At 39.4% G+C, this 8,675-nt stretch overlaps 1 long non-coding RNA gene across 2 annotated transcripts in view; it reads right to left on the bottom strand.

The window, feature by feature from the left end:
* Positions 1 to 8,014: 8,014 nt before the first annotated feature.
* The window catches only part of LOC104006190 (uncharacterized), a 38,625-nt gene continuing 37,964 nt past the window's right edge, over positions 8,015 to 8,675 (bottom strand). For both annotated transcript variants that reach the window (XR_679790.4, XR_010156681.1), the window contains exon 3: positions 8,015 to 8,075. This is a non-coding gene — a long non-coding RNA (uncharacterized LOC104006190). The remainder of the gene's footprint in view (positions 8,076 to 8,675) is intronic.

Genomic DNA, 8,675 nt, shown 5'->3' with positions numbered 1-8,675 from the left:
AAATAGCTATGTCCCACACGTACGTCTCTACACTGCCCACTATAAATGAAATGTTTTTTACTTATACCCACAGTCAGGGAACTATTTGGACCAGATAGTGGTCTCTGGGCACTGGAATTCTTCCTTTAGAGAGTTTCTCATACTGAAACATTCCATTTTTCATGCTCCATTTATTCCTACTGGTTTTCGCAGTTATATATTTTTGACAGTGTCAATATGCTGATAGCCACAGCCAGTAATGCCATAATTAATAAAGTCACAACTTGACTGCCAGTTCCAAGAGAAGGGAATTTGACCTGAAAATGAGGATAAAGAAACATCTTGGTGGAATTTTTCTGTTCTTCACTGCACTCTCTTACATTTTTCTAGCACGAGAATCCATTTAGCTAGTGATACCTCTTTTAAATGATTACAACTTCAGTTATTCTGATTGAAAAAATTTCCATGCTGAGTACATAAGACAGAAAATTACAAGCAAGCTGTGCTACTATAATACATTGCTAATGTAGTCATTTTAAAAACTAGTATGGGGAAGTTTTAAGTCAGTGTTAATACATCTATTCTTTCAACATTTATTAAGGAGCTATTATATACTAGGTGCCAGAGATTCAAATTCGAGTAAGTCACCATCCTCAAGACTTTATAGTCTAGTGGACAGAAAAATACGTAATGGTACCAACTGTGAAGATACTGTAAGAGGAGCATTCCTTATGTGTTAATGGATCAAGAAGAACCCCTAACTCTACTTCTAGGTGTGGGATGGGAGCAGATGGGGAAGAAGGCTGTGAAGAGGAGGTTGATCCAAGACTGAGTCTTGAAGGATGGAAGAAAAATCATCAGTAGAACAAGGCAGGGAAGGGCAAGTCCAAAATTGTGGCAGTGTAGTTGATCATACCTTATTTAAACTCACCAAAACCTTTCACAATCAAGTTTTACCTATCTAAAGTGATTATGAAAGGTTTTGGTGAGTTTAAACTTTATTCAGGCATTGGAAAGATAGTCTGGGGATTTTTAATTTGGAGAGCAATATGATTACATTTGCATTTTAGAAAGAAACCCTTGGTGGTGGCATGGGAAATGGATTGATAGGCTGTTGCAATGCCCATTCAAGAGGAAAACAGGGCCTGAAGTCAGGCAGTGCTGATACAGAGAAGAAAAAGGTGTACTTGAGAAAAAGCCAGGGTATAAAACTGACTGTTTCCATAACCAACAGAGGAGGGGTTAGTGCGTGGGAGAGGATACGGTTTTGGTTGACTATGGTCGTTCTTTTTTGCCTTGTCAGCACCAATACTCCTCACTGCAATTGTTGCCTGCTCTCCTGCTAATCATTCTCTTAACATGAGCAGATAAGCAGTAGGTGAAAGTAGTGCTTCGGAACAATAGATGCTTTGTTCAGACATGCTCATTATAGTCTTACCTTATGGTATTTTCCCATTGATGTAGGATGGGCCATTAACAAATATCTGGAAGACAGTCATGTTTACAGGAGAATTCTAGAATAAATAACTGAAGTTCATATAAGTCTTTACAGTTTACAAAGCAATTTTTCCATTTGTCACCTCGCTTAAGACTCACAGCAATGCTATGATGGGTAAGGCAGGAGATCTCCCCATCTCATATTGCCAGTGAGGCAGCTATGACTGAGAGGTCAAGTCACTTGCTCAAACCCACACAGCTTCTGAGAAATTGACCTAGGAATCCCATAGTATATTTCTCACTCCATACTTTACATTACCCCACATTAGCTGAGCCTTTTGGTTTTTGGCTTGGAATGTCTACAAGGCTTTTTATTTCTATGTTAATACCATATCTACCCAACTTAATTATACATCTCAAAAGGTTAGGAATTGGGTATTATGCCTCTTTTTTCTTTCATACATACTAACTAGATAATCAATAACTATTATTAATAGTACAGATTTCTTTTAAAACTGAACATAACTGGAAATTTGGGGCAGCATTTAAAGTCAGCACTTAATTATTTATACCAAGGGAAAAGAGTGTGGATCAAAGAGTGTCAACCAGTACTGCAAAGTCCATGAGGGTCCTGGACAGGGAGTATGTATAAACTAACACAGATGTGGGCTTTTGTGTCACACAGATCTCTGTGCTCCATTTGTAATAGCACCAGCATTTATGACCTTTGGCAAGTTATTTAATGTCTCTATGCCTCAATTTCTTTATGTCAAGGGGGAAAAGTAACAAAACCACATGGAATTGTTGAGAGGAATGAACAAGAGAGTACATGTAAATTCCTAGTCCAGAGCCTAGTACACAGTAGACCTTTCAATATATGTGAGTAATCCAGATATCAACTGAAGTCCCCATCCTATTTCCTTCCCAGAATTTCTGTGTCAACTTTGGCTATGTTTGTGACTGTGTTCCTGCTCTACAGAACTCTTGCTCACCAATGTCTTATCTCCATTTCTCTGGTTAATACTACCTTCTATGTGGAAATCAAGCTGCTTGCCTTGAATTCCAACCATACCCTGCCCCTCAAAAAAAATTACACAATGCATTACAATGTATAGCAAATTTTTACTAATGATTCAGAGGAATGGCAAAAAGGTTGCATCACAGATTTCTAGGGCAGACAACTTGAAATACAATGCTTAACTTTCTTCTTCTGGAGTCCCTTAGCTATTTCACCAGCTCTCACTTCCCACCAAGTTGCTTAGCTCTTGCTTTGCCTCCCTCCTTTATTGCCACAACATCTAAAACAACAATAACTACGATTCTTCCTACTGTTGACGGGGTTGGAGAGAACACTGCCGCTCTAACTTCTATCTCCCAACTAAGTATCAAGCTCCCTCTTGAATGATGGAAGACTGTGAATGACAGGCCCCTGCTCCAGGTCTCACTCCTCTCTCCTCTCCTTTATAGTCTCTGTGAGAAGAAAGGAGCAGTATAAAGATTTATTTCCCCACTGAAATGAATTATGGCACCTCTTCCTTCTAAGGAAAAACTGTCCACAGTCAATTTTAGTTTCAGATACCTTTTTTCTCTTAGTAACATATTATTATTGTATATTGTGATGATGGGTGCTGCTTGCTTAATAAGATATAAAAAGATGATATTGAGTGAGCTGGGGTTTTTTTCTTTTTCTTTTTTAGATATCTCTTCATTTGGTCAAGACCTTCACTCCCATCCCATGGCTTCCCATCAGCACTGACTAACATCACACAATTCATCAGGTGATAACTTAAAAAGGAGTTTGGTTTGTATAAGATGCAAGAAAACTCCTTGCAAAGCAATGCCATAATTTTGATTCAGATAAACTACTTCTTAAATAGCTAATTTTTCTTCAGCCTTTGGAATAACATGGTGTCTTACAATTACATGGTATCTATAAATTACTGCAATGTTTTCTAGTTACCTCTATTTGAAATAAAGGATGTCTTGTTATTTTAGGAAAAGAAACAAATGTCTTTGTCCTCGTGCCAATGAAAATGAGGCAATCTCAAATTCAGGCAGATTGAAGAGCTGGTTCTTAAAAAGGTGACTCCCTAAAACTATATTAAATAAAAAGCAGGCCAGGTGCGGTGGCTCACACCTGTAATCTCAACATTTTAGGAGGCCGAGGCGGGTGGATCACCTGAAGTCAGGAGTTCGAGACCAGCCTGGCCAACATGGTGAAACTCCATCTCTACTAAAAATACATTAAAAAATTAGCTGGGCCTGGCTGCATGTGCCTGTAATCACAGCTACTCAGGAGGCTGAAGCAGGAGAATCGCTTGAACCCAGGAGGCGGAGGTTAAAGTGAGCCGAGATTGCACCACTGCACTCCAGCCTGGGCGACAAAGCGAGACTCCATCTCAAAAAAAAAGGTGCAGTTAGAAATTGGAAGTATGCCTTCCATTTCACCACAACTCCTTTTTGGAATTTTGCCAGTAACTTAGAATGTTCAGTATCTGGTGACTAGAAGATTTTAATACAAACTGTTTAAGAGAAAGAATGAAACATTGCTGTTGCTTTCTAATATATGACGTCAACTCCCTAATTAAATTTTCTTTTCCGAAGAGCAGTCAGACATGTTGGTATGAACCCAATCAAAGTTATGTGACTTTACATCTGGGCTTTTTAATTGCCACTTTGATGGAGTGTAATAGATAGTTTCACTCAGAGATCTTGCTTTATTATCTCTAATCTGTCACTTTGATTTGGTAATATACATGATGTCTCTAGCTTCAATTTCATTCCCTTTTCAATTTACATCTGAGGTTTAGACATGTGTGAATTTGAAATAAATTCGTGTTGGATTTAGTATTCTTTGACTTTTGACTAGCATTAGCCTTTCCCTGAAACATTTGCCATTAATAAGCTACAATTTCAACACTAGTTCGTTGTGCAGTAATTGTAAGATAATGTACCTTTTTTGTAAGGTAATGTACAATTACTGTTGATTGTACCTGCCCAGGATCCTTTTCCCCTTCTTGAGACAAAACTCACATTCTCTTCCATCTTAGTCTAGGTGGCTAGGGTAGGTGAGCCCCTCCTCCTGATGCCAGGACAGGGCATGTAAGGAGTATTGGATCAGTGTATTGTATCTCTCAAGGATGGGCAGAGTCAAGAGATGAGAAAAAGAAAGAACCTTAATTACTTTGAGCCTGGATCCAGCTGGCCCAGAATCCAGTCTACCTTGGAGTCCTTGATTATGTAAGCTTACGTCAGTTTCAGTTAGTTTTCCTATTACTTACAATAGACAGCATTCTCACCATAACAAATAGCTTTAAAATATATTTGTTTGGCAGTACCTCAATAAAGATTTCCCTTTAGTTTATCTCTATTTTGCTAAGTTCTTGCAAGTAGGTATAAGTCACTTACTACAGAAATTTCAAAGATGACCCAAAAAAGCACATTCAAGGGCTAGTTGTTTCTACTTCTGGGTTGGTAACGCTTACTCACACATTACCGTCAAGAAATCTTATTTGTAAGCCAAAGTTTCTATTAACAGAAGTGTTTCTGAAATCTGGGTTTGCATTTCATTTTATGTTTTGTTACTTTGTATTCTTTTTCTAAACTTTCCATGCATCTGCTTTAACATCTCACAAGAGGGAGAAGGAAGGTGGACTGTCTGAGATGAACCTCTTCAGTAGGAAAAAATACTTTCACTAAGCCTGGTCCTCCTGTATTGCACCACAGTTTACATTACTGCCCTTCTCCTTCCTGTTCCTGTTTTTATTTAAGAATTTACTTTTATGTAATAATTTCTTTGATTACTAAGATACGTTAATTAAACTGCTCTTGGATATAAGCAGAAAACCCCAACTCAATTGACTTAAGCAATAAGAAAAAATCTATTTCACATACCAAGACATCTAAGTGGGAAGGACTTCATGGCTAGTTAATTCAACAACTAATTGATGGATGTCTTCTCTTTCTACTTTGCTGTCTTTGGGAAAGTGTTTCTTATTTAGCAAGATGCCTGAAGCAGTGCTAGGCATTATTGCACAATGTCTAGGGAAAAAAGAACTGCTTCTTCCCATGTGTCTGTTTTCATCAAAGAAGAAATGAAGTCCCATTGACCAGAGCTGTATCATGTGTTCATGAATAAGCCAGTTGCAGACAAAGGGAATGGGAACATATTATTGGCACTGGGGATGGGACCAGCCTCCTCTAAAAAGAGGCCATATGGAGGAGAGGGAGTATCTAAGGAGAGCAGGTGGGAAGGTAACCAAGAAGTCTGTCCAGGGTCAGCTTCATGGGTGTGCATCTTGTGCAGTTGCACAGACCCCAGTCCCAGAAAATCCCTGTTCTTAGTTTAATGCTCTGATATCATGATATTCTTTTTTCTTTCTTTCTTTTTTTTTTTTTTTTTGATATGGAGTCTCGCTCTGTCACCCAGGCTGGAGTGAGGTGGCACAATCTCAGCTCATTGCAGCCTCCACCTCTCAGGTTCAAGCGATTCTCCTATCTCAGGCTCCTGAGTTGCTGAGACTACAGGCATGCACCACCACACCTGGCTAATTTTTTGCATTTTTAGTAGAGATGGGGTTTCACCACGTTGGCCAGGCTGGTCTCCAACTCCTGAGTTCAAGTGATCTGCCCACCTCAGCCTCCCAAGGTGCTGGGATTACCGGTGTGAGCCACTGCACCCGGCCTATCAGAGTATTCTTAATAAGTTTTGAATAACAGGCCCTAAAAATTATGTGGTCTGTCTTAGTTCTGGCATACCAAATAACTATGCCAGGAGCTTGGTAGAGTGTCATCTTCATCTTTTCCATTTCCATCTTACCTTGGAGAATTGGGAAGTAAAATTTTGCTGTGCAGAAGTCAAGCAAAAGAAGCCAAGAGAAGGTGGAAGGTAGTAGCTACTTATGTAAAGAAGAAGCAGTCAGTACAGATGTGAGCAGTTAAAAAGAGAACAGAAGGGATGGAAGACAGAGAACAGGAAAAGACAAGAGAGACACAAACCTTGGGGATGAGCCAGAACAGGCCAACATTTCCTTCCCAGGGTGCTTACATCAAAGAAAATTGCTTTCTCTTGGAATTGGTCTAGGCAAATGCTGTGATTAGCTTTATAGCTGTTTAATGATCCTTATGTTTGCTTACAGTTTCTGTTTATTTTTAATCTTTTTGTCTTTCTCTCTGTGCCTCTTTTTAACTCTTTGTTTCCCTTCTCATGGTATTCTTTGGTTTTTTTTTTTTCTACTCTCTTCAGTTTTTCTGTTAGAGGGCTGCTTTCCTCACATCAGTTATAGCCTCTCTCCTCTTTTTAAGAATAGATTCTACTGTTAGGTAAAAAGGGACCTACCTTCCCTGAATGTGAAAGGCCTGGTGAGAACATGGAACTTGAGCTGAACCCTAATGAAATCCTCTGACCTACTACAGGAATGCAGCACACTTCTCGTTGCTGTTTCCGTGGTTGACCCCCAGAGTCACCCCCAATTCCAGAAGTGGGTATGCAAGATAAGCCTGGTCTATCAGTCCAGTCCAGTCCTCGGACTTAGTGGTTATCTGAGGCATGGACACCCTCCTCAACCATCTCATAGGTAAAATTTAGCTCCGATATATCTTCCAGAACCACTGGTAAAGAGGTGCTCCCTATATTCTGGAGTTCAAAAACTGATAGGCTATAAGCCTGGAGCTGCTGGCTGACACTTTTCTCATGACTTGGTTAGAGCCTAAGAATGGAGGCAGCACAGAAGACAGCAGAGCTGAGAGGCGGAGAGAGAAAGATTAAAAAAAAAAATCAGCTTTTGTTTTAGATTCAGGGGGTACATGTGTAGGTTTGTTACATGAGTATATTGTATGATGCTGAGATTTGGCATACAAATGATTCTGTCACCCAGGTAGTGAGCAGAGTACTCAATAGGTAGTTTTTCAACTCTTGCCCCTGCTTCTTCGCTCCCCTATCTAGTAGTCCCCAGTGGAGAGACAGATTTGTAATGACAGCATTTGAGCACTCAAGTTCACGTGAACCTGAACTCTCACCCAGACTTTCAGTTATGAGAACCAACTAATTCCCTTTTTTATTTAAATCTATTTAATCAGGTCACTTTTAATTTAAAGAGCTCTTACTGATACACGTCATTGCCACCACTAGACCACATACCTGTGCAAGTATTTTCAGCCACTTTTTAGGAAAAGATGTGTTTTCAAGGAAACTTTATTTGTTATCTTTCCAGTTGTTTAAGACTTAGAACAATAACGAACAATAAACATAGCTCACGCTTGGGAACGTGCCTTCTGACTCATCTGGACTAATCAGACCCAGGGGATTCAACCAATCAGAACTGAGCGGGGTCTGGTCATCCGCTGCCTGCCAGGCGGAGAGGATTGTTTGTCCTCACAAGTTAGCAGAACTCCGGGAGGCAGCACAGTTGAAATTGATGTGAGACTTGGTAAAGAACACAGATCAATTGAAAAGGTGACTACACCAAAAATCGTTAGCTCATATACATGGCAGAAATGACTTCAGGCAGGGGAGAAGGTGAAAAGGATGGAGACTTTTAATCAAGTTATGAAAAAACAATCTACATAAAGAGGCAACATTAGAAAACAAACTTTATTCCCTTAGAACTTGCACATAGCCTTCCATTTCACCTGCTCTCAAGTTCCATTAGCTTTCTTCCCTGTAGAAATAAAAATGAAAATAAGACAGACAAAAAATTATTGTTGCTAATCATCATTTAGACTAAAGTCTATTTTCTGGCAATCAGCCCCATTAACTACAGATACTTGTTGAAGAATAAATATATTTCTAAATTATATACATTATCTTAACATCACCACTATCCCAGATTCCAGCATTTCAAATGTGTAATGAGCCCTAAATTTAGGAAGCAAATTATTGTTGTACATGCTTTATTTTACAAAAGTCCAATGTATACAAACCCTCACTTTTTCCTTTCTTTCATAGATAAACTTCTCAAAAGTTGTTTTACATTTACAGTCACCTCTTCTTCACTTTACTGCCCTGCTTCTGGACAACCAGACTCACCTATCAGACCTTGAAGGCAAATTGGGAAAACTCCAGTGGAGCTCTCTGAAATTCCCCAACTTCTCTTCCTGTGTTGTAACTTGCTTTCCTTGAAACCCTCTGTTCCCACCTGGTACCCTTAATCTGCAGCTCCACCTTAGACCCCTTGAGACTTGACTTCCCCAGGGCTTGAAATCTTGCTTTACTTAAGTGACTATAATCTGATTCCCTTCTCTCTTTCCTACACACACAG

The sequence above is a fragment of the Pan troglodytes genome, chromosome 3 (assembly GCF_028858775.2).
Source record: "Pan troglodytes isolate AG18354 chromosome 3, NHGRI_mPanTro3-v2.0_pri, whole genome shotgun sequence".
In the NCBI taxonomy this organism is placed as follows: Eukaryota; Metazoa; Chordata; class Mammalia; order Primates; family Hominidae; genus Pan; species Pan troglodytes.
This window is presented reverse-complemented; position numbering and strand designations above follow the sequence as displayed.